The sequence below is a fragment of the Bos javanicus genome, chromosome 19 (assembly GCF_032452875.1).
Source record: "Bos javanicus breed banteng chromosome 19, ARS-OSU_banteng_1.0, whole genome shotgun sequence".
NCBI classification, from domain to species: Eukaryota; Metazoa; Chordata; class Mammalia; order Artiodactyla; family Bovidae; genus Bos; species Bos javanicus.
In genome coordinates this window covers 48906128-48934017 of record NC_083886.1, presented here as the reverse complement: position 1 = coordinate 48934017, position 27890 = coordinate 48906128, and the positions used below count along the sequence as shown (strand labels likewise).

The 27890-nt window shown below is 37.1% G+C and overlaps 1 protein-coding gene across 6 annotated transcripts in view; it reads right to left on the bottom strand.

The window, feature by feature from the left end:
- Window positions 1-27890, bottom strand: part of TANC2 (tetratricopeptide repeat, ankyrin repeat and coiled-coil containing 2) — a 365204-nt gene that overhangs the window by 262660 nt on the left and 74654 nt on the right. The window lies entirely within an intron of this gene.

Sequence of the window (27890 nt, the reverse complement as noted above, 5' to 3'; positions counted from 1 at the left end):
TTAAAAGTCCTATATCTATCATTTGTTTTCTTATCATACACAAACCAAAGGTTCTCACCCTTATTTTTCTGGGGATGGTTTACACCCTCATCTGAAAGTCTAAAGAAAGTGAATGCGTTCTTTCCCGACCCCCAAACATATACACAGGGCTTCCCTGGTGGCTCAGTTGGTAAAAAATCCACCTGCAATGCAGGAGACCTGGGTTCAGTCCCGGGTCGAGAGATCCCCTTTAGCAGGAAATGGCAACCCAATCCAGTATTCTTGTCTGAAAAATCCCATGCATAGAGGAGCCTGGTGGGCCATAATCCATGGAGTAGCAAGAGTCAGACACAACTCAGCAACTAAACCACCACCAAACATACACACTCTACTCTGTGTATAATGAAGCAATGTAGTCTACTCTGAATTTCATTCACAGAATTTCAGTTTAAAAGCCTTGATTTAAAGCAATGTCTAAGTTAATTATAGCTGCTTATTTATCTATAGTATGTCAAATAATCCTTAGGGCTATATGTTTCACTATAATAAAAATTACATGTTTTATGAGCGATCATAGGAAAATTATATAATACATGAAAGAGCAATACAAATCAGAATCAAAAAACTCAGAAATGACAAGGCAGAAACCAAGAAAGAATTAGAAATCAAACAAAAATCATTTCAAGAATGAAGTCTGAAGTATAAGAAATACAAGAGCAAATAAATACAAAAGATCTTAAAAAGAAATACAAAGTATGATGGAAGAAAATCTTAAACAAATTTTTTAAAAAGAAGAAATAGATTAAAAAGGATTTTCAAAAAGGGGATACATATTGGAGATAGGCAAAGAAGATCTAGTATAAGGATAAAAATAGAAGTCCCTAAGGAAGAAAACCGAAGTGAGAGGACAGAACAAATACTAAAAAACTGTAATTCAAGAAAACTTTTCAGAGGGAAAAAAGTGGCTATGTATATGTAATATATATAGTTACCTGTATAAATACATTTATATATACACATGTACATACATATATATTTGAAACTATTATATCTGGTGGCTCAGATGGTAAAGAATCTGCCTGCCATGCAGGAGACCTGGGTTTGATCCCTGGGTCAGGAAGATCCCCTGGAGAAGGGAAAAGCTACCCATTTCAGTATTCTTGCCTGGAGAATTCCATGGACAAAGGAGCCTGGAGCTATAGTTCAGGGGCCACAAAGAGTTGGACATGACTGAGTGACTAGCACTTTCACTTTCATATGTGAAACTACGTATTTTAAGAGCACCTTGTGTACTACTTAATCAAGTTAGATCAATGGACCAGGACATTTTCTACTAAAATTACTAGACTTTAAAGAAAAAGAATCATCCCAGTATTGTAAAGTAATTAGCCTCTAATTAAAATAAATAAATTTAAATTTAAAAAAATAAAGAAAAAAGGAAAACAAATCCTTTTGAGTATTTAGGTATCACATGATAAATAAGGGAAAACAATAGAAGAAAATGAAATAACATATATTTTAAACACAAAGAAAGTTAGAGTCACAGGCTTTACAATGAATAAAACTTACCTTTAAGTATAAAGGAGAAGGAAAAACTATTACTAACATGCAAGAACTCAGGGAATATTGTTCCCATGGGACTCTTCCTAGCTCTAACAGAGAACTCATTTGAGGCAATCAAAGTGACTAGAGAGACATTAAATAAGGACTGGCGATGAGCAATAAACATAGGGTTGACTGTAGAATTAACCCTAAATTAGGGTCTTATAGTATGTAATAGCTATAAAATCTGAGCATGAAGCTACAGTACAACCAAAACAAATGGAGAAAGAATAAACAAACAGAAAAAAACTGATTTCAGTAATCAAAATTGGTAGTGGTAAAGTTGTGAGACCACTGTATTTAAAAAAGAGGGATAAAGCAATGAATAACTACTGGATACTCTGACATTGTCCCCTTGAAGAACCAGAATTCTCAGTGTGGAAGAAAGGAACTATAGATATAACAATACAGAAGTTAAATTAAAACTCTATAGTATTGAATCTATATTACAAACATTAGTACAATCTTATGAGTCACACATATGTCTTAGCTCTGTCCATTTAAAATATCTAGCACCTTGACTGATTAAGTAGTGATGTCCATCCCTAGGGCCCAGGCTGTGATCCTAAAATGCTGTTCTCCATTAAAAGAAAGAACTAGCTGGTTTATCAAAGGAAATGTACTAGTTGAACTTGGATCACCCTGACATATGCAACAGTAAAGACACTATCAAAAACAATGTAACACTGAGGTCATAACAGAAAGACTGAGTCAAACAGCTCATCAACATGCAAGAACTCAGGGAGTATCATCGTCCCATGGACCTCTTCCTAGCTCTACCAAAGAACTAACTAACTAAGGGTACAACTGATTGTAGATCATAATGACACTGAAAAAAGAGAGAAAAAAAAAAAAACAAAAAACACCCATAGCACCACCACACTAACTGGTCACTTTCTGAGGTTGAGAGGGATCTAGTTCATTATCTTGAAAACTGGGGAAATGAAAGAATTAGCAATTCATCTCACATTTCCTATATGAACTGTACTAGTAGCCAAAAAGTATATAAGAAAGAGCTCTCTTTAAAATTATTTCAGGTAATAAGTGGGAAACAAAAGATAAAACACCACTATTTCACAACTTGAAATTAATTAATATCTCTGTAGGCATTGAGCAACAATGGCTAATAACATCAAAAAAGAGAAAAAAACAAACAAAACTGGACATAATATACCTCCTGATGATAGAAACACAACAAACACAGTTTTGCCAAAGCAATCAAACCTGGGTCTGGTCAAACCTCTGGATCTAGCTGTCACTTTTCAGGAAAATCGAAGGACAGAAAACAAACAAACAAAAAAAGGTTGGACTGTTCTTGAGTGTATAATCAACAAAATACCAACTGTGGGAAATTCTACAGGTCAACCAACCAACCCAGGTCTCTCAACAGATAAAGGAAAAAAGAAAGTATTATGAAGTCCTAAACTACTATGAAATTATGGTTCGTTTTATGAAAAGATACAACTGTACCAGAAATCTGTGGCATCTTGTATCAGGATGTGTAAGTATACTCCTAGTCAATTTTCCTGACTAGTAATCATCTAATTTTTAATGCAAATTTCTTTCTTCTCTTTTACTTTGGAATAAATTACAATGAGCAACACTTATATTCAGGCATGTCTTAAATTTTCATTTTTCCATGTGGATAAAATTACATTATACACATCACATTCTGTTTTAACATCAAAACATGCCCTTCAAGTGTGTGACAAATAATATGACTAAAATACAGACATTTCCCCCTACCAGCACTGTCTTTCTAAAGAAAAAAGGAGAAAAAGAAATAAAAAACAAGACTTCAAATAGTATTAAATTTGCACAATCTTCAGAATGTTGGGGTATCAATGAACAACCTACAGGAAAAATACAGACAGTAATGGTTTAAGACAGTTTTGAGTCATCCAGCCAATGGCAAGACAAAAAGTCATCAATTTTGATACCATCATAATCTAAAATGTTTAAATTGCCTGAATTTTAAAAATTAAATCTGAAAACAGTAAATTTAAGCACTTCATTCCTCTAAGACTGAAATCTTAACCATGTCTTACCCCAGAGGAGGCTAGTCTTAAGTGTTGAGATTAACTCTCAGGTAAAAGTAACAGTTAAAGATTTTTTACAAATAATAAACTCACCATTGACCCAAGATGGTGTAGAAAAGAAGTTCAAGCTCTTTAAAAGTGTTTGTGGTATGCTTATGCAATGACTCCATTATCCAAAATAGCAAGACTGCAATGATGTACAGTATTTCAAATCTTTTTGCTTTGCTTAAGACACAATTCCTTCACTACAGATAAGACCTCCCACACATTGTGCATACATATACATTTATGGACGAAACAGAAGACCTTCAGTCATCAAGCAAGTCAAACTATTTGCATAAGACTGATTACCTCATGCTGGGGTGTAGAAGGTAGAACAGAACTGTGTCTGTTAAAATTTAAGTTAAAATTTACTCATCAAGTTTGAGTTCAGATGTTCAGACTTTCTTCAAATACACTTATTTAAACTTCACAGAGGAAAGCCCACTGATATAACCGGTTCAGTCCAGTTCAGTTGCTCAGTCATGTCTGACTTTTTGCGACCCCATGAATCGTAGCACACCAGGCCTCCCTGTCCATCACCAACTCCTGGAGTTTACCCAAACTCATGTCCATCGAGTCGGTGATGCCATCCAACCATCTCATCCTCTGTCGTCCCCTTCTCCTCCCGCCTTTGATCTTTCCCAGCATCGGGGTCTTTTCAAATGAGTCAGTTCTTCGCATCAGGTGGCCAAAGTATTGGAGTTTCAGCTTCAGCATCAGTCCTTCCAATGAATATTCAGGACTGATCTCTTCTAGGATGGACTGGCTGGATCTTCTTGCAGTCCAAGGGACTCTCAAGAGTCCTCTCCAACATCACAGTTCAAAAGCATCAATTCTTCAGCACTCATCTTTCTTCTTGGTGACTTCCCTGCTGGCTCAGATGGTAAAGCATCTGCCTACAATGCGGGAGACGCAGCTTCAATCCCTGGGTGAGGAAGATCTCCTGAAGGAAATGGCAACCCACTCCAGTATCTTGCCTGGAAAATCCCATGGACAGAGGAGTCTGGTAGGCTACAGTCCACAGGGTTGCAAAGAGTTGGACATGACTGAGCGACTTCACTCACTCACTCACTCACAGCTTTCATTATAGTTTAACTCTCACATCCATACATGACTATGGGAAAACCATAGCCTTGACTAGATGGACCTTTGTTGGTAAAGTAATGTCTCTGCTTTTTATTTTGCTGTCTAGGTTGGTCATAACTTTCCTTCCAAGGAGTAAGCGTCTTTTAATTTCATGGCTGCAGTCACCATCTGCAGTGATTTTGGAGCCCAAAAAAATAAAGTCTGCCACTGTTTCACCATCTACTTGCCATGAAGTGATGGGACTGGAGACCATGATCTTAGTTTTCTGAATGTTGAGTTTTAAGCCAACTTTTTCACTCTCCACTTTCATTTTCATAAAGAGGCTCTTTAGTTCTTTGCTTTCTGCCATAAGGGTGGTGCCATCTGCATATCTGAGGTTATTGATATTTCTCCCAGCAATCTTGATTCCAGTTTGTGCTTCATCCAGCACAGCGTTTCTCATGATGCACTCTGCATATAAGCTAAATAAGCAGGGTGACAATATATAGCCTTGACGTACTCCTTTCCCTATTTAGAACCAGTCTGTTGTTCCATGTCCTGTTCTAACTGTTGCTTCCTGACCTGCATACAGATTTCTCAAGAGGCAAGTCAGGTGGTCTGCTATTCCCATCTCTTTCAGAATTTTCCATAGTTTGTGGTGATCCACACAGTCAAAGGCTTTGGCATAGTCTTTATATATAACAGGTACAAAAAAAAAAAAAAAAAAAGACTTGATTGTCCAACTTAAGTGCTAGCTTTTAAAATCAGAGCTTAGATTTCCTGGATCAGAGAACATTTGTTTTTTAATCAGCATACTAAATGAAATCCAGCAAGTGAAACAGAACAATACACTTTTAATACTAAGAAACATTATTAATAGACTTCCTCGTCCATTACTTAAAGGGAAAAATGTCATAGGAATATTTACTTCCGAAGGTGAACAGCTTTCAACTCAGGTTATAAAGGTACTACAACAATGTTAAACAAACAAACAAAAACCAACCACACACGGACATTCTGTACTTAGTGATTTCCTACAAAGAAATTTAAGTTGGAGAAAGTCTAATAAGACAGTGCCTAACTAATTCCAAGACAAATGTTTCCTTTCCCGCAAGTAAAGGATACTTTAAATGATGATGCCTCTCAGTCTAGGATCAAAATATTACAGCTGAAAAAGAAGGTAGCCCCAGCCCACTAAAGCATTCTCAGTTAGATATTGTGCCAGAATAAATATCAGATTTGATTTTGTGAATTAAGATTTTAAAGTTGATTGTCTTCAATCCTCCTTTAGAAGCACAAATATATGACCTTAATAGAAGGGGTGGGAGGTATTACGACTACATACATATAATCTATTATGCACACAAAGTTTTACTATCCGGTGTGAATCTACAAGAACTCTACACACTTAATGCCAACAAGGGCAGACATGAACTAGATGGCATATAGAATGTAATGAAAATGCCAAAGGCCCAGGAACATAAGTTGGATTTATTTATTAGCCAAGGGCTATTTACAAAGAGATAAGTACAGAAGATGGTCCCTGGCTACATAAGCACAACGATAAACAGAAAAGATGAAAAACAGCTTATCAGTTTGGTGTAGAAAAGAGAAAAGAACTACAATTTGTTCAGTATCTATTCTCTACTGGCAATGGGTTCAGTAGGTCTCTACATTATTCCATTTAATACTAACAATAATTCTAGGAAACAAGTATTATGCCCATTTTAAATGTAAGACAGATTCAGAGAAGTAAAGTGAACTTTCCCAAAATCACAATTAGTATTAGGTTGGTGCAAATGTAATTATGGTTTCAGACCATGAATTTTAAATCATTATAAACACGTTTTTATTAATCAAAATAGGAATCATTACAATCAACACATTTTTAATAAAGAGAAATAAGTCTGTTTATTGTTCTAGCATAAAAAAAAACTGTGCATTCGACAAATTCTTGTAAGCATTTTCTGCATTCTGCTGGTTGTGGAAGTGTTTTCCCTGCAAAAAGTTGTTGAGATGCTTCAAGAAGTGGTAGTCGGTTGTCAAGAGGTCAGGTGAATATGGCGGATGAGGCAAAACTTTGTAGCCCAATTCGTTCAACTTCTGAAGCATTGGTTGTGAGATGTGTGGTAGGGCCTTTCTGTTGACCAATGCTGGCTTGCAGGTGTTGCAGTTTTCGGGGCTTCTCATTGATTTGCTAAGCATACTTCTCAGATGTAATGGTTTTGCTAGGATTCAGAAAGCTCTAGTGGATCAGATGGGCAGCAGACCACCAAACAGTGACCATGACCTTTTCTTGGTACAAGGTTGGCTTTGGGAAGTGCTTTGGAGTTTCTCCTTGGTACAACCACTGAGCTGGTCATCACTCCAACTGAGAAATGGTTCACTGGTATTCCGTAGAGTAAGAGAAGACGACACTGCAAAATGACAATTTTTTGTCAGCTCATGAGGCACCCATTTATCAAGGTTTTTCACCTTTCCAATTTGCTTCAAATGCCAAATGACCGTAGAATTGTCGACACTGAGTTCTTTGGCAACTTCTCGTGTAGTTGTAAGAGAATCAGCTTTGATGACAGCTCTCAACTGTCGTTGCTGTCAACTTTTGATGGCCAGCCACTGCGCTCACCTTCAAGGCTCTCATCTCCTTTGCAAAACTTCTTGAACCACCACTGCACTGCACATTCATTAGCAGTTCTTGGGTCAAATACATTGTTGATGTTGTGACTTGTCTCCACTGCTTTATGACCCATTTTGGACTCAAGAAAACAGCTTGAATTTGCTTTTTGTCTGCTATCATTTCTATAGTCTAAAATAAATATAAAATAAACAGCAAGTAATGTCATTTACAAAAAATAAAAATAAAAGAGAGAAATGTACATTAAAATTATGTGTAAAATAATCACATTTACTTAGAATGTATTCCAACATTAAATGGAAAATTTCAACAATGCAAAAACTGCAATTACTTTTGCACCAACCTAACAGCACTCCTAAAATTAAGTCTCTGGTTTCAGAAATCTGGCTTCATTCCCAGACCCTCCACTGTCTTTTACAATAACAAAGAAATGATTAAGGTAGTAGGGGTAGCGGTTTGCAACTGAAGTAGAAAGAGAACAGAAGTAGAGACCAACTAAGAGTCTACTGCAAAAACCCAGGAAAAGATGAGCACTTGGACTAAGGGAGTAGTAGAGGTGGTGAGAAGTGGTCAGATTCTGGATATATTCTGAAGTATAGTGGAGAGAATCTGCTGTCAGAAGAGAAAAATAAAGAAAAGAAGTCAGGATTAATCCTGACATTTGGAGTAGGTAAATGATGGATCTGCAACTTGTGAGAGAACAGGTTTGGGGATGAGAAGAGTGGTTGGACCTCTGTTTTGGACATACTGAGTTTGAGATGCCTATTAGACAAATAAGCAGATATGGACAGACATACATGAATACAGTCATCACATAATCATATTTAAATGCATGATATCCCCAAGGGAGTATAGACAAGAGCCAGACAGAGAGAGAGAAAAGAGGTCAGAGGTCTAAGTCTTGGGGCTGAATTCTATATGCAGAGACTGTGGGTATGAGGAGACGCCAGCAGTCAGTGGCCAAGAAGTAGTGGCCAGAGGAGAGGAACAAAATCAGAAGAGTATAGAAGTCAAGTCAAGAGTTCATGGAAGGGAAAAGATCAAATGTTGATAGGTCAAGTAATATAAACAGTGAGAACTGATCACTGAATTTGGTTAATGTATTTGATATAGTATGGTTCCTGTGAAGTGGTAAAATCTGAATGGATTAAGTTCAAGAGAGATTAGAAAGAGCTTCTGGGAAAGGTCTTGTCTCTCCCTAGACAAGGAAGATAACCCATGGAGACCCTGGATATTCTCTCTGCCATCTTATAAACACAAGGGGGAATAAACTATGGGATCAAGTTAACACTATGAAAATTATGGCAGATAGATAGAAAACATCAAGATCCTTGTGGACACTGAATTACTGAAGAAAACTATCCTATCTCTGGACTATATTACCCAATAAATCCCCTTCGTCATATTAAGCACAGGTCAGTAAACTAGTCCACAAGCCAAATCTATCCTGCTACCTTTTTTTTTTCCCCCTAAAGACAGCCAGTGAGCTAAGAATAGTTTCTACATTTGCGAGTAACTGGAAAAGAGTTTAAAAAATAATATTTTGTGACAAATAAAAATGGTATAAAATTGAAATTTTAAGTGTCCATAAAGTTTTATTAGAATATGGTCATGATCACTCATTTACATACTTCTGTGAAATTGATACAGAAACACCCTATGAAGTTGTGGTGAGAAATGAATGTAATAGTAAACACAGCATGCCATCTGGCACTAAGTAAACACTTATTAAATGATAACTGTACTCTTCATCTATCATCATCATGATCAACAACATCCTTTCACCAAAAGATGGCTTAAATGTCACTTCCTATCTTCTTTGTAAAGACTTTCTGGAGGCCTATCAGAATTAAATGTTCCCTCTTCTGTGCTTCCAAAGCACATTATACCTATCTGTTTTACAGCACTGCCACACTGAATAATAATTACTTATATGACTATCTCTGGACTGTAAAATGTTCAAAGCTTGTCTCTGAAAGCCTTATTCATATGGTATTTTCAGTGCCAACTTTGGAATATATAGCTATTCCTTAAAAAAAAGAAGTTGAATTAATTTTGTCAAGGCCCAGCTCTAAAATTAATGCCGTTATCAAATCAAGTCAAGGAAAAAAACAAAAAGTGGTACTGAAATGGTTTGAGATACAGTTTTAGAAGTTCAGTGTTTTTCTTTTCTTATCCCAACTATTGCTATAAAAAGAAAAGATGAGCAGCATCATTCTAAAGCACTATGACCTTATCTTCCACTTCAATCTCCATAATCTTTATTTATCAATAAAAATGCTCACAGGGAAGCCCAGGCCCATCTAAAAGTTTATTTAGTTCTTAAGAAAATATACACAGAGTTTCTCTAAAGAGAAAAGGAAACATTCCACACCAGACAAAATATACTGGTTAACATGCCATCAGTACTACAGCTCGTAGTTTTCAAAAGTATTCTATACAGGCTTCCCAGGTGGCTCAGATGGTGAAGAATCTGCCTGCAATGCAGGAGACCTGGGTTCAACCCCCGGGTCAGGAAGATCCCCTGGAGAAAGGAATGGCAACCCACTCCAGTATTGTTGCTGGGATAATCTGAAGCCTGGTGGGCTACAGTCCATGGTGTCTCAAAGAGGAGTTAGACACGACTGAGTGACTAACACTTTTGGGGGGCTTCCCTGGTGGCTCCGATGGTAAAGAATCTGCCTGTAATTCAGGAGACCCAGGTTTGATCCCTGAGTTGGGAAGGTCCCCTGGAGAAGTATAATCTTTATCTTTCAGTAAAAATATTCATAGGGAAGCTCAGATCTACCTAAAAGTTTATTTAGTTCTTAAAAAGACATGTACAGAGTTTCTCTAAAGAGAAAAAGGATTGTACACCAAACAAACAACTGATTAGCAGGCCAGCAGTACTATAGCTGCTGCTAAGTCACTTCAGTCGTGTCCGACTCTGTGCAACCCCATAGACGGCAGCCCATCAGGCTCCCCCTACTTTTCAAAAGCATACTGTAAGATATTTTCAAAGTTTGCCAGAATATAAAACTGCCTAGTTCACAGGTTTTCACAGACCTAGCCTGTATACTCTACATTGAAAAAAGAGTAACTTCTTTATGATTATTAATTTATTTGCCTAAGGCATCCAAAATGTCCTAGAAAGTCTGATCTGTAGCTCAAGACAAGTTCTGCTAAACAGAATGTTTTGATTCTCATGATGGAGCTAATGAATCAGTGATGATGACTAATAACAGGGAAACAAAACAGCTCTGCTAATTGTAAATGGAGCAATCACCAGTAATAATGTCAGTATTTTAAAAGCTGATGACTGTGCTTTCAAGGTGCACACGCCTAACACTAAGTTGTTGTTCTTCAGTCACCCAGTAGTGTCCAACTCTTTGCAACCCCATGGACTACAGCACAACAGGCTTCCCTGTCCCTCACCATCTCCTGAACTTTGCCCGAGTTCATGTCCATTGCATCGGTGATGTCATCCAGCCATCTCATCCTCTGACACCCTCTTCTCCTTCTGCCCTCAATCTTTCCCAGCATCAGGGACTTTTCCTATGAGTCAGCTGTTCACATCACATGAAAAATACTGGAGCTTCAGCACCAGTCCTTCCAATGAATACATGGGGCTGATTTCCCTTAAGATTGACTGGTTTGATCTCATGCTGTCCAAGGGGACTCTCAAGAGTCTTCTCCAGCCCCATAGTTCGAAAACATCAATTCTTCAGCACTCCATCGTCTTTACAGTCCAGCTCTCACAATCATACGTGACCACTGGCAAGACCATAGCCTTGACTATACAGCCCTTTGTTGGCAGAGTAACATCTCTGCTTTTTAACACACTGTCTAGGTTTGTCATCGCTTTCCTGCCAAGAAGCAATCGTCTTCTGATTTCATGGCTGTAGTCACCATCCACAGTGATTTTAGAGCCAAAGAAGAGGAAATCTGTCACCACTTCCACCTTTTCCCCCTCTACTTGTTGTGAAGTAATGGGGTTGGATACCATGATCTTAATTTTTTTAATATTTAGTTTTGAGGTGGCTCTTTGACTCTCCTCCTTTACCCTCATCAAGAGGCTCTGTAGTTCCTCTTTGGTTTCTGCCATTAGTGTGGTATCATCTGTATATCTGAGGTTGTTGATGTTTCTCCCCCCTATCTTGATTCTGGCTTGCAACTCTTCCAGCCTAGCATTTCTCATGATGTGCTCAGTGTAGATTAAACAGACAGGGTGACAGCAGATAGCCCTGTCGTACTCCTCAATCTTGAACCAACCAGTTGTTCCATACACGGTTCTAACTGTTGCTTCTTAAACCGCATACAGGTTTCTCAGGAGACAGGTAAGATGGTCTGGTATTTCCATTTCTTTAAGAGCTTTCCACAGTTTATTATTATCCACACAGTCAAAGGCTTTGGCATAGTCAATGAAACAGAGGTAGATGTTTTTCTGGAATTTCCTAGCTCTCTCTATGATCCAGCAAATGCTGGGTTTGTTTAATGCTTTTCTCATGATTAGATTGGGATTAGACTCAGATTATAGGTTTTGGGGAGAAAGACACAGAGGCAAATTGCCATCCAAATCATATCATTTCAAGAGGACACACTATTAATAGCATGAAACTCATTAAATATCCTACATAACTGAAAAGGAAAAAGTGAAGCTCAAGCTTCTTAGACTGTGCCAACATTAATGAAAACAGTCATTACCTACTTGGTCTACATTATGGGCCAGGCACTATGGTCAATGTCTTATGAATTCATGTCACTCAATTCTCAATAAAACTTTATGAAATAAATATTAGCTTTCTTCTTCTTCTTTTTTTTTTTTTTTACTAGATCAGGAAACAAGAGCTGAGACTTTAAGCAAAAATGGTCACAACTACAGAATTATTAAGAGCAGGACTCAGATCTGAAATGGCCTGATTCTCTAAGGCCCATTCTCTTCTCCACCATTCGAGGTCACCTCCCTGCAAAAGGGAATAGAGTTATTTTTGCATCTATACACAGACATACCATGACATGCTAAGGAGCTCTAACAATATGGTTGTAGGAGATGAAAACAAGACGAAAAAATTCCAAGGTGAATTTGAAATAATCTCTGATTTCAAACTTCTTCCTCTTGGATTGGGTACTCAGTAGAGTTCACTATAGTTCTTGAGCTTGATCTAACATTTTCTTCTCCACATGGAGTTTCCTAGTATGCACAGATATCTCCACACATAAATACTTCTTAGATGCACAGAATGATAGAGCCAGAAGGAATTGGGGGTTTCTTTGTCTCTCTCAATTTATTTTATTTTTTTTTACATTCTGTGAAGCTGAAGCTTTAAAGTAACGTCCAGCATAGTGATTTATAATAGTTAAAAAGATAAATGAACGTCAACAATAACTGTATATATACACATGTATTTTTTAGGAGATTCCCTGATAGCCCAGTTGGTAAAGAATCTGCCTGCGATGCAGGAGACCCCGGTTTGATTCCTGGGTTGGGAAGATGTGCTGGAGAAGGGATGGGCTACCCACTCCAGTATTCTTGGGCTTCCCTTGTGGCTCAGCTGGTAAAGAATCTGCTTGCAATGTGGGAGACCTGGGTTCAATTCCTGGATTGGGAAGATCCCCTGGAGAAGGGAGAGCCTACCCACTCCAGTATTCTGGCCTAGAGAATTCCATGTAATGTATAGTCCATGGGGTCACAAAGAGCCGGACACAAGTGAGTGACTTTCACTTCACTTCATACTTTAGTGTTCTTATCTATTGAAACCAGACGCTGAGGAGGACATATATGGGTCTCAATCTCGGTTGCACATCAGAATGATCTAGGAACCCAGGGATTTTGAAAAATATTCAAAACTCCAGCTATTCTCCCAAATCAATTAAGTAAGAATAACTGAGCCTGAATCCCAGACAGGAATATTTCTTTAAAGCTCCCTGGATGATTCCAAATTGCAGCCATAGTTGGGAAATATGAGTAGAGATTAAGTTGTGCTGTGACAGTGATGAACTGAATCCATCCGAAATTTTCCAGTGCTAATGCTGGAGGTCAAAGCTACTAACTGCATGGAAGGATATGATCTCTCAGTTAAGGACAAAGATTATATTCATAGGTTTACTCTTTGATCTCTTTTCTTCTTTTTACCTTTTATTATCATTTATTCTGGTGACTTGGGGGTGGCGATGTTGTAGACTAAACAGGGTAATATTGCGTAATGCAGAGAAGAGTTTAACCTATAGTTAACTAGTCTGAATGTCCAAATTTGTACTGGGCTTGATAAGTTATATTACCGAGATGATGATTTTATCTAAATGTAAAGTTTCCTAAGATTCTAAAAACTAGAATAGCCTCTGCTTCTTTCTGTTAATCTGGGCTTCAGCGGAGTCACAGCCTGTAAAGTATGAGATGGGATGTTCAGGAACAGTACCAGTTTGCAAAGACAGTTGGGAATAAAAGAACATCGTGCACTGAGGGAAGTTCAAAGAGTTTGGTAATGGCTAGAGAACAGCAAGTAGGGGGAAGAGGCAGGATATAAAAGTAGAAAAGTTGGCAGAGGCAAAATCACAAAAGGCATAATCATTATTCATGATGATCAATCTGACCTTTCTCCTGTAAGTGGGGGGAAGAAAATGACAGGCATTAAGCAGGGGAGGAGCACGATCTGACTAGTGTTCCGAGAAGATAAATTTGGAATGCATATATAACTGGCACTATGGGGTCACAGGCTAAAGGCAAAGAGATAGCTGCAGTAAGTCCAGAGGAAAGAATGCCTGAATAAATGCACTAATTAAGAATACAGAGGAAAAGCTAGATTCATGGACTATTTGGGACTTAGAACAAAGACTCTGTATCCATTTAAAAGAGTTGTTTCTAACCATTGTCATTAATTTTCTGTCTCTTTTTCTTCTTTAAATCCATTCCCATCAGGCATTTGCCCACACTACTTCAAAAAATTTACACTTACCAAGATCCCCTATAAAGTCCACTGCTAAATCCAATGGTCAGTTCTCAGTTTTACTTTTGGACTGATTGACAACATGTGATGCTGTTAATCATTCTGGAGCTTTCTCTTCACTTAACTTTCAAGAGCCCACACTTTCCTACCTCTGTGGCTCCTTCTTCGTCAGTCTCCCTGGCTTTATTCTTTCTCATCTCCCTCATCTCTAAATGGTGTACTGCCCCAGGGCTCATTTTTCTGATTTGTACTCTTTGCTGTGTAATTCCCTTGGTCATCTCAAACAGATCCATGGTTTTATGTTTCATCTATACACTGATGACTTCCAAATTTATATCTCTAGCCTGGACCTCATCCATGAACTAAATCCATATTTATGGAGTTACCTACCCTACATCTCTACTATGAATATCAGAAGGACATCTCAAGATTTAATGTTTTAATATTCCTCCATAAACCTGCTCTTCTCACAACCCTCTTCATCTTTGTAAAGAGCAACTTCACTCTTTTAGTTGCTCAAGTCAAAAACCTTGGAGTCATCCTTAATCCATCTTTTTCTCTCACACTGCACATACAAGCCAACAGTAAATCCTGTCAGCCATACATTCATAACATATCAAAACTACCTCTCACCCTTTGCTACTGGTCCAAGCCATCTTCATGTATAACCTGGTTCCCTGCCCCCGCCTGGCTTCAACCTAGTCTCAACATGGCAATCAGAATGCTTCTATGAAAACACAAATCAGACTATAATACTCCTCTCTTCAAAACCCTTCAAAGATTCCCCCACCTTAATAAGAGTAAAAGTCAAAATTCATAGGTCAAGGTGCCATATAATCCCCTCACTGACTTCACTTCCTACTTACTCTTGCCTCTCTGGCTTGACTGAGGGGTACTGGGTTCCCCTCACTATGCTTCAAACACCCCAAGAATGTAACCATATCAAAATCCCTGCCTGGAATACTTTCTTCTTCGATATCCGTTTGGCTTGTTTGTTCACCTACCTCAGGTTGATACGTAACCGTCCTCTCTATAAAGCCTTCCCTCACCACCCCTAAGTAAAACTGTGTCCACCCACACACACCATATTTACACAGATATACTTTTTTCTCCCTTCCCTGCTTCATTTTTCTTAGTAGATATCACTAACATATTCTACATTTTACTTATTTATCTTAATTTTGGCCATGTTCTCCACTAGAATTTAAGTTCCATGAGAGTAAATCATTTTGCATTCATTGTTCTAATCCCATGCCTAGGACAGTATCCAATACATAAGATGTGCTCAAAAAATAACTCTTGAATTAATTAATTTGCCTAGGCGAAATGAGTAAAAGGGAAGAAATTCTGGCTGCCTTAGAATTATTAACTTGGGTATTTCATTGCACTAATTACAATGTCATTAACCAAGCTATAGGATACAAGGTGGGAGACTGGGAAAGAGAAAAAATAAGTCACTCTAAGCAAGGACTCAATTTAAAATCTGATTTAGAGCAGCATCAATTTCTAAATTTAGAACTAGGTGGAGGGAAACATGAAGGGCCAGAAATAGAATAATTTAATCCCTTGAAAACCAAGTTAGCCACTCTCAAATAAGAGTTTGGTAATAATTCTCAACCCAAACATTTCTGCTTTACTTTAAAATCCATTATTCTACGAGGGCGCTCCTTACTCACCTAACTGCTTGAAAACTGGAAAGATCCATCTACATAACAACTAGCTTTCTGAAATCTTTATTTCAATGTCTCAAAAACACTTCAAACTCAAAATATCCAAACATGAAATTCTGACCGTTCCCTCACCCTTCAAACCTGACACTCTGTAGCAAAGCTCCCCATCTCAATAAATTCATCACCAAATATTGTTGATTCTCCTTCTTAAATATCTCTTGAATCCATCTTCCTGTCTCCATATCCAATCTGCATCCATTCCTGTATCCATTCTCTTCTGAATGTTTATATTACTCTCCTAAGTAATCACTTAGAAATGCAAATCCAGTAGTTATCCCATTTAATGTTTAAAATGTTTAAATGCTCTCCCGTCAGAAGAGATAAAAATTCTTAACATGATCTATAAGGTTTTATTTTTTTCCAGCTTCATTTCTAATTAGCTCTCCCTTTGTTTTCCTAATATTGGCTTTCTTTCATTTTCTGATCTCTACCCTCAGGATATCTAGAGCAGAAACCTGAGAAATAACTACCATAAACTCAGGGAGTCAGGATAAAATGCTTTTCACCCAAAATTCTTGCCTTCATATATGAAGATAAGTTTCAACTGCACTAATAACACAGAATTTTATGTCATATAGTTCACAATAAAAGAAAGCTTCATATTTATTTCTCTTCTTCCCTAAAAAGAAAGATAGCTACTGACAGACTAAAACTCAAATCTCTCCCTCCCCACTTCATTCCTGAGGCACAGCATCTTTCTGTTCTGACTGATAACTATGTTTAAATACACTGACATTGAAAAGCCCAAAGTAAAAAGGGCCCACAAATCATATATTATCTAAATAGCTTCAATTTTCACAAATAAATTATTCTTACCCTGTATACCTAAGTAATACTTTGCTGCCACTGGTTTATACATAAATTTTTTTTTCAAATACTCAGCATGATATTATGTGTAATACCTAATCTTTACTGTATTATTTGTGATAATGATGGCAAGGAAAATGAAAATTCACGATCAAAATGATTTAAGAAAAAAATGCTATTAAAGCTAACAACATGACCTTAACATACATTGTTGGTTTTGTTCAGTCACTAAGTTGTGTTTGACTCTTTGCGACCCCATGGACTGCAGCATGCTAGGCTTCCCTGTCTCTTACTATCTCCTGGAGTTTGCTTAAACTCATGTCCATTGAGTTGGTGACGTCATCCAACCAACTCATCTTCTGTCACCCCATTCTTCTCCTGCCCTCAATTTTTCCCAGCATTAGAGTCTTTCCCAATGAGCTGGCTGTTTGCATCAGGTGGCCAGTGTATTGGAGCTTCAGCTTCAGTCCTTCCAGTGAATATTCAGGGTTGATTTCCTTAGGAAATCAGTTCGGACTGACTGGTTTGATCCCCCTGCAGTCTAAGGACTCTGAGGCTTTTCCAGCACCACAGTTTGAACTAATTCTTTGGTGCTGAGTCTTCTTTATGGTCCAACTCTCACATCCGTGAATGACTAGAGGAAAAACCACAGCTTTGATTATATGGTCCTTTGTCGGTGAAGTGATGTCTCTGTTTTTTAATACACTGTCTAGGTTTGTCATAGCTGTCCTTCCAAGGAACAAGCAACTTTTAATTTCATGGCTGCAGTCACCATCTGCAGTGATTCTGGAGCCCAAGAAAAGAAAGTCTGTCACTGTTTCCATTGTTTGCCCATCTTTTTGCATGAAGTGATAGGACCGGATGCCATGATCTTTGTTTATTGAATGTTGAGTTTTAAGTCAGCTTTTTCACTTTCCTCTTTCACTTTCATCAAGAGGCTCTTTAGTTCTTCTTTGCTTTCTGCCATAAGGATAGTGTCATCTGCATATCAGAGGTTATTGATATTTCTCCTGGGAATCTTGATTCCAGCTTATGCTTCATCCAGCCTCACATTTCACATGATGTACTCTGCATATAAGTTAAATAAGCAGGGTGACAATATACAGCCTTGATGTACTCCTTTCCCAATTTGGAACCAGTCCATTGTTCCATGTCTGGTTCTAACTGGTGCTTCCTGACTGCATACAGGTTTCCCAGGAGGCAAGTTAGGTGGTCTGGTATTCCCATCTCTTGAATAATTTTCCACAGTTTGTTGGGATCCACACAAAGGCTTTAGTGTAATCAGTGAAGCAGAAGTAGATATTTCTCTGGAATTCCCTTGCTTTTTCTATGACCCAACAGATGTTAGCAATTTGATCTCCAATTCCTCTGCCTTTTCTAAACATAGTTTGTATATCTGGAAGTTCTTGATTTACATACCACTGAAGCCTAGCCTGAAGGATTTTGAGCATTACCTTGCTAGCCTGTGAAATGAGCACAGTTGTACAGTAGTCCAAACATCTTTGGCATTGCCTTTCTTTGGGATTGGAATGAAAAGTGACCTTTTCCAGTCCTATGGTCACTGTTGAGTCTTCCACATTTGCTGACACACTGAGTGCAGCACTTAAACGGCATCATCTTTTAGGATGTGACATAGCTCAACTGGAATTTCATCACCTCAACTAGTTTTGTTCGTGGTAATACTTCCTAAGGCCCACTTGACTTCACACTCCACGACGTCTGGCTCTAGATGAGTGACCATACCATTGTGCTTATCCGGGTCATTAAGATTTTTTTCTATGTAGTTCTTTTGTGTATTCTTGCCCCTTCTTTTTAATCTCTTCTGCGTCTGTTAGGTCCTTGCCATTACCGACCTTTACAGTGCCCATCTTTGCATGAAATGTTCCCTTGGTACTCCAATTTTCTTGAAGAGATGTCTAGTCTTTCCCATTCTATTGTCTTCCTCTATTTCTTTGCATTGTTCACTTAAGAAGGCTTTCTTATCTCTCCTTGCTATTCTCTGGCACTCTGCATTCAGTTGGGTATATCTTTCCATTTCTCCTTTGCCTTTCACTTCTCTTTCTCAGCTATATGTAAGGCATCCTCAGACAACCATTTGTCTTCTTGCATTTCTTCTTCTTTCGATAATTTTGGTCACTGCCTCCTGTACAATGTTATAAACCTCTGTCTATAGTCTTCAGGGCACTCTATCAGATCTAATCCCTTGAATCTATTTGTCACCTCCACTGTATAATCATAAGGGATTTGATTTAGGTCATATCTGAATGGGCTAATGGTTTTTTTCCCCTACTTTCTTCAACTTAGGCCTGAATTTTGCAATAAGGAGCTCATGACCTGAGTCTCAGTCATGTCCAGTCTTGTTTTTGTTGATTCTATTGATATACATAATATACAAAATTCAAAAATAATATTCCTTTCTTTAAGCTTGTCATTAGTAAGGTTCTTACTAGAGTATTACCATTCTGTATTTTTCTCCCAAGAAACTAGGAAATGTGAATACAATGATGAAGTGGTTGAATACTAGAGATCATTAGGATCAAACAGAATATAAAAATATTTAATCAAAGAATATGGAAGGAACTGAATAAAGAACCAGAAAACAGACTTTCATGTAAATAAGGACCTTTGAATATGACAAAATAGCATGACTAAAAAACACTGGAGTAAGGAAAGGCTACTAGACAACAGATAAGGTGGGAAAATTGTCTTTCTCCATAGGAGAAAAAGAAAATTAGATTCCATTCTCACACCATAATCCTATCACCAAAAATTAATTGAAAAAAGAAAAACTAAAATTAAAAATCTGAAACTGAAAAACACAACTTTAACCATTTTAAGAAAATATAGGAGTATATATCTGTGATCTCTTAAAGAAAGATTTCTGAAACAAAATAGGGGGAAAGAATATTAAATGTGAATAAATTAAAATTTTAAACTTCTATTCAATATGAGTTTAGAGTTTTAGTCTCATAACCAAAACCAAAGTTTTAAGACCAGACAGAGACTGAGAGAAGATATCTGCCATGAATGTCACAGACTGTGAATCAATCTAAAGGTCCACAAACTTCTGAAAAGAAAACAAATATTCTAGGCTTTGCAGACAACATGTTTTCTGATGCAATTACTCAACTCTGCCACTATAGTGCAAAAGCAGCCATAGACAATATATAACTAAATTAGTATGGCTATGCTACAATAAAACTTTACTTATGGACACAAATCTGAATTTCATATAATTTTCACATGGTCCTTTCACAAGGTCTGTCTAGTCAAGGCTATGGTTTTTCCAGTAGTCATGTATGGATGTGAGAGTTGGACTATAAAGAAAGCTGAGTGCCGAAGAATTGATGCTTTTGAACTGTGGTGTTGACTCTTGAGAGTCCCTTGGACTGCAAGGAGATCCAACCAGTCCATCCTAAAGGAAATTAGTCCTGAATATTCACTGGAAGGACTGATGTTAAAACTGAAACTCCAATACTTTGGTCACCTGATGCGAAGAACTGACTCATCTGAAAAGACCCTAATGCTGGGAAAGGCTGAAGGCAGAAGAAGGGGATGACAGAGGATGAGATGGTTGGATGGCATCACTGAGTCAATGGACATGAATTTGAGTAAACTCCAGGAGTTGGTGATGGACAGGGAGGTCTGGCATGCTGCAGTCCATGGGGTCGCAAAGAGTCGGATACGACAGAGCAACTGAACTGAACTATATGTCATTTTAATGCACAATTCTTTCTTTCTTTCTTTCTTTCTTTTTTTTTTGCTAATGACTTGTTGCTTGCTGTTTATATTTGGACTATGGAAATGATGTTAGACAAAAAGCAAATTTGAGCAATTTTCTTATTTGAGTTCAAAATGGGTTGTAAAGCAGCAGAGACAACTCACAACATCACCAACGCATTTGACCCAGGAACTGCTAATGAACGTACAGTGCAGGGGTGGTTCAAGGAGGAGACAAGAGCTTTGAAGATGAGCAGTACAGTGGCTGGCCATCAGAAGGTGACAACAACAACTCAGAGTCATCATTCAAAGCTGATCCTTTTACAAATACACAAGAAGCTGCCAAAGAACTCAGCCTTGACCATTCTATGGTCATTGGGCATTTGAAGCAAACTGGAAAGGTGAGAAAGCTTGGTAAGTGGGTGCCCCATGAGCTGACTGAAAATCAAAAACATCATCATTTTGAAGTGTGCCTTCTCTTATTCTACATAAGAACAACAAACCATTTCTCGATTGGACTGTGACATAGGACAAAAAGTGGATTTTTCATGACAACCGGTGACAACCAGCTCAGTGGTTGAACCAAGAAGAAGCTCCAAAGCACTTCCCAAAGACAAACTTGCACCAAAAAAAAGGTCAAGGTCACTATTTGGTGGTCTGCTGCATGTCTGATCCACTATAGCTTTCTGAATGCTAGTGAATCCATTACATCTGAGAAGTGTGCTCGCAAATTGATGAGGCACACCAAAACACCACAATGCTTACAGCCAGCACTGGTCAACAGAGAGGGCCCAGTTCTTTTTCATGACAACACCCAACCACACAAAGCTTCAGAAGTTGAACGAATTGGGCTATGACATTCTGCCTCATCTGCCATATTCACCTGACCTCTTGCCAACCAACTACCACTTCTTCAAGCTTTTTGATAACTTTTTGCAGGGAAAACGCTTCCACAACCAGATGGAGGCAGAAAATGCTTTCCAAGAGTTCGTCAAGTCCTGAAGCACAGATTTTTATGCTATAGGAATAAACAAACTTACTTCTCACTGGCAAAAAATGTATTGAGTGTAATGGTTCCTACTTTGATTTATAAAGATGTGTTTGAGCCTAGCTACAATGATTTAAAATTCATGGTCCAAAACCGCAATTACATTTGCACCAACCTAATGATTTAAGTGAGAAAAGAGGAAATCCTATATAAAGATGTGAGAATGGCAGAGGAAAAGAGAAGACAAAGTTGAGAAATATTCATAAGTTTTCATCAGCGGGACTTGATGACTGATTGATTAGATGTTGGCAGTCATTTTGGGGAGTGTAGAAAGCTTCATGTGTTTTCCAACTGCTTCCTGACTACACTTGCTCTGACTTTTAAATAGCTTTTAGAACTGACATCTGCATTAGCTGATAATGGACCATCAGCGATAGCTAAGTGATAGAAAAGCATTTTAGAAAACAAAATATCAGAGCAATTTTGAAAGAGATGTAGCAGAAAGGTTTTTTCTCTGCTCTGTAGTTTCTGACAAAGTGTGTGTCACAGTATATGTTCCTGAGGGCTAAGGATACTGTTGAGTATTAGTGTATCTTAATCTTCAATTACTGAAGGAAGATATGATCAAAGAGTTTGGGACCACATAACTACAAATCCTGGCTCCAACATTTACTGTATGACTTTGGTCAAGTCATTTAACTTCTTCTCTGTCTCTATTTCTTTATCTCTGCTGCTACTCAATGAGTAAAATAAAATAATAGACTTTATCCCATAAGGTTGTGAAAATTAAATGAATATAACTGTGTATTTATGTATGTATGTATGTGTGTCTTTTGTGTTTTTTTTTGTATTTATGTATGTGTTGTGTGTGTGTGTGTGTATGTGTTTGCTGTTATTATTCATTCATCATACTAGGTACCCACTAAGTGCTGGGACAGTGTACTATGTGCTAGAGAAGTGGAAATGAGAAATTTACATTTTTGCTCAATTACAGTAAATAGCCATCTACACCGAAAGACAGGCATGTGACCTAATGTGCTCTCTCTACCCTAAGTAATTAACAATTTCTGAATCTAATTCTCAATCCATCCGAAGCCATCAACAATTTTAATGTCATTTAATCTTTCAACAATTGCTAAAAATCAATGGAAAAGGCTTCTTATTACACATAAAAAAATCGTTACTAATATACAAATCTATGGACGTTGTCATTTTCTAAACTATATTTTCACTCTTATCTCTAAATTTGTACGTTATTCTATTTCTTTTATCCTCCTGAAAGGTTCTCATCTAAAAAATTCATAAATAAACAAATCTAATGCTAATCTGAAAGATTCACAAAGAAATAAAACTTCTAGAAACTTATCTCTAAATTTCCCTCTGTTCTAAGGATGTTTTCATTTTTTAATTTTATTCTTAACTACACTGTTACTGTGAAATCATAAATAATACCCGAAGAAACTACCTGAATCTTAGAACTATAAAGACAAAGATGGTTGAATGAATATTAACAAGAATTTTTTTATTGCTTAGTTGAAAAAGAATTATTCTCTTTAGCGTGAAACCGTTTGGTTTTTATTATTTAAGAGTATTTGTACATTTTCTTTAATAAAATGATGTTTCTTTATTGTCAAAAGCATCTAGTTATTCCCTCATCAACTTACTTTGCAACATTCTCCTTCAACAAAAGATATCTTAATTGCATCCAGCTCTCTATCGAAAATTTACAGTGCTAATCCTTCCAGCCATTTTGTTTTCAGCTTGTAACACTAGCAGCCAGCTGCCATCAGCCTGACTCTATTAGCATATCGGATAATTTACAAAATAAGCACAGAAATGGAACTAAAAGATATGGTGGCTTATATAAGAATAAAATTATACATTAGACATGATACATTAGATAAACTCCTTAAACATGCTTCTTCTTTTCAGTATAATAATTGAAAGTAATCATTATTTTCTTAATATAAATGCTTATTCCTGCACACAGTAATTTTTCCTTCTCCCAGGTTCTATAAGTGAAGTTGACCTATCACTGTTTAAATATAAGACTTTTCAAATTTTAATAGAATAAACTACAAGTGTATTTTACATGTTTTTTTAAAGGATAAAGGGGTTGGATATTTGGTGCTGTAATTTATAACTATATTCCAGCAGGCCACCTAGCCAAGAATAATAAATACGTAAAAGCTAACATATATTGTTCTCACATCTCAAGGGTGTTTCTAGTAGCCAGCAGACAGCAAACAATTCTTCACCTGTTTTGACTTGCAATAGCCTGCTGTTTGAATGTCAATATTAACGTGCCCTCACCAAATATCACTAAAGTCTTAGATGACAAATTATCTAAAGCAATTTTAATATGATGGGAAAGGGTAGGACCAAAGAGTTTCTACCAGTGTGCTGTTCTTCAGAACTCTTTTCTATCCCATCCTTCCTCTTCCCCCAGTAAGTCCCACTCACCTATATTTAATAAATGTTTTGAAATTATATTATTCATTAACCCATTCCATCACTTAGCATAACACTCTTTTAAGAGGCTCTTCTAGCTCATTAAATAATACTATCTAGAAAGTTTGTTAACTTAATAGAATACAACACTTCCTTTAAGTAACAATAAACAACAACAAAGAGTCTGAAGAGGGAAAAAACCCTGCAAGAAAATATAATGCTCAAGGATAAGGATTACCAAAGTGCTTTTAAGAACTTCATTTTCTCTTCCAAACCCCTCCCTGTCTCCAAGGCATTTTTCTGTTTTTACTGTGATGCTAACTAACCATCCAGGCTGCTGTAGAAACCTCTGGTTAGAATGGATTTCAAGGCTGCTGTGTCTTGTGAGGAACCAATCAGATTTCTTTGTTTCATCTGCAACATTCCATCAGGGTTATATAACATCTTAGATACATGAAACATCCTAATAATATAGTGTATTTCCATCTATAGTTAGTTATCTATTGTCACTAAAGTTGGCACATAAAAACCCCATATTATTATTCTGTGTCATTCTATAAAATCAAAGGAATATAGTACAGATGAGAAGGTTATATTTCTTTTGGGAGGAGAAGATAGTGTGAGCTTGCTTTGTCTAAAAGAAAGAGTTTTTGAAAATATAAAATATGAGCCCTCTGCAGACTAATAAGATCAATACTGATCCCTCCTTATTTCTGTCTACAGTAAAGTGGGTGAGGTAATTCAACACAGCACCAGCCATACAGCTGTCAATTCTTAAAACATACAACATGACCTTAGTATAGAATAAAACATAGATTTTTAAACCCAGGCTTAATCTTCACTAATTTTTTAAAGCACAGAAAAATTAAGTATTTCCTACTTAAATATCTTCTCAAACAAGAGAATCCAAACTCTAAATGTCATAGCCCAATTAAACACCCAAAACAGCAACCAAAAAACCGTCTACCAGCAGCACTGTTACCTATATGATCAGAATACTTGCAGTACACTTATACTGGAACCACACCAATATTCATATTCTCTCTCTCCCTGCTAGAGATCACGCTGCATAACTTAAAACACTGCTCTTCTGTGCTATTAATATAACAACTCAGATATTCAGAACAGATTCGGCTGGATCCTGTGAATCTAGTCTTTTCTTTCTTTTTACAACTTAAAGGCATCCCACATATGATGCTTACAAATTAGCACAGGATTAAAATAGTGACCGAATGCATAAAAAAGCTGAGTCTGTTGGGTGTGGCTTAAGTAAATATATCTTGTCTCAACTGGACAGCTCCTCAGTAACATGCAGTCACCGACACCCAAAATATATGAGTACATAAGTGCTTCCGGGAGTGGGTGGGAAACTAAACCTCCATGGTTTTTTTTATGCTTGATGTTCAATTGTTTCTATACTGTACTTCTGAAATGACAGTGCCTTGAGTCAATGCTGAGCGTTGCTCAAGAAACCAAGGACAGAGAAATTTTACTTGTCCTACTTCCTCTCCTTATTTTATACTCACTGTCTAAAACATGGCCGTTCTTACTAACATTTTGCTTTCCTAAAAGAGGTAATCATTTAAATCATGACTATGTGCAATGCGAACTCACACTGCATCACACTCATCAATAAAATATTAAGTGCCAACTCCAGTGTTCACTCTACTTATTTTCCATCTCACCAGAGAATGCTCTACTAATGCTCTCTACTATTATAAAAATGAACAATATAAGGAAAGAACAATACCAGGAGCTGCGACAAATGTGCAACAGAAAATAAAAAACCTCTAAGTGTTTACTTTTAAAAAAAAACTAGTGCTTAAAAAAAAACCTTCATGTATTCATGTACATCTATTTCTCTATATACACATTATACATATTTAGTACAAATATAAATCTGTTTATAAGCTGCCAGGCATGCATTTATCAATGCTACACATGCAATATACCTGAAACCTCTATAGAGAGAGGGCATGCAGATTTCAGAACTATACACTTTCATTCTTAAGTGGCCATAATCAAATATTAAAACAGCCAAGGATATCTGACATACTGAACTATATCTAAGCTTTTCATCTTGTTAAGTAATTTTCTCTGCCATTCCGTGTAGCAAACCCACCTTTGGATCATATTGATGATTGTTTTTTCCCCATGCCCTCTACGTGCTGCACCATTTTGTCTTCTGGACAGTGGAGAAATCGGCAGAACAGCAGTGAAGGAGTGTAGTGGAGCCAGCAGAGGCAGTGCCAGCCTCCTACTGCAGTCTGTATATTGAATGCACTCAAACCCACAGGTGCCTACGTAAAATCCTCCAGCTGCAGCCTGCAACTTCATGTTTCCTTCAGCAGCAGATCTGTATGCTACTTTCACTTTCTTTTAACCCAATAAATGTACAGGATTCAAACAGCAGTATGCATCTTCTGAAAATGAATTTCACAGAAAATACCTACATAGACTTTATTAAGTCACCAAAAAAGAGTGGCTTTTTAAATCAGGAGAATAATTACCAAATTATGAAGATTCAGAAGAATAATCACCAAAATATTTCTAACATTTAAAAAATTTTTAATAGTTTTTTCAAGAAAGTATAACATTAGAAAGTAATGTGATATGTCTCACATCTTCTTATATAAATAGCTTATAAAAGTAATTTTTCACATACCATTTAAGTATGTCATGAATAAGTACATAAAAAGGCCTGCCTCTAACCATAACTTTTCATCAACAAATAATCCACTGATAAGAAGAAAATACAGAACTTCTCTGTTAAAAGGCAAAGTGAATCTAAGTAAACCATTGTTCAAACACTGACAGATGAAACAAAAAACAGAGGCTCACAATTCTTTCACATAAACTTCAAACATACACATTCTCATTCTACCAGAATTACAGAATTTAAAAACAGAGAGAAACCTAAAGAAGACAAATCTAACGCTTTTAATTTCTCAGATGAACAAATTAAGTAATGCTTAAAATACCTTTCCCAAGGTCACATAGCTGGTTAGTACCAAAACTTGGATTTCTGAACACATCTTTTAATAAATAATTAATAACTACTGAGACTCACCCAAGATTAAATAGTAACCTGAATATCCCTATAACTATTAAATAAAGTTTGTGATTAAAAAACCTTTACAAAAAGAATATCCAGGCCCAGATGGTTTCACAGGTGAATTCTACATTCACAAACATTTAAAGAAACAACAATTCTACATAATTTCTTCCAGAAAACAGGAGTAAAGGGAAATCCCCAACTCATTTTATGAAGACAAAATCACTGTGATATCAAAGCTGGTATTACAAAAAACTGTAGACCGACATCTCTCGTGAATATAAAAACAGATATCCTCCACAAAGTATTAGCAAATCAAATCCAGTAATGTATTTAAAACAACAACAACAACCACATACACCAAGAGGGATTTATCCTGAGAATGCTAATAAGCTAGTCAACATTTGGAAATCACTCTCAACGTGGGCTTCCTAGGTGGCTCGGTGGTGAAGAATCCACCTGCCAATACAGGAGACTCAGGTTCAATCCCTGAGTGGGGAAGATCCCCCAGAGAAGGAAATGGCAACCACTCTAGTATTCTTGCCTGGAAAATCCCATGACAGAGGAACCTGGCAGGCTACGGTCCATGGGGTCAAAAAGAGCTGGACATGAGTTAGAGACCGAACAACAAAAACAAATCACGCACGTAATATTAATGATTCAAAGAAAAATCATTTGATCACATCACTTGACGTAGAAAGAGCATTTAACAAATTTCAAATCTATTCATGATAAAAAAAAAAAAAACCCAGAAAACTAGGAGTAGAGGGAAATTTCCTCAGCTGGATAAAGAATATCTACAAAAAACCTACATCATACTTAGTGGTAAACCCCAAAGATCATGACCAAGGCAA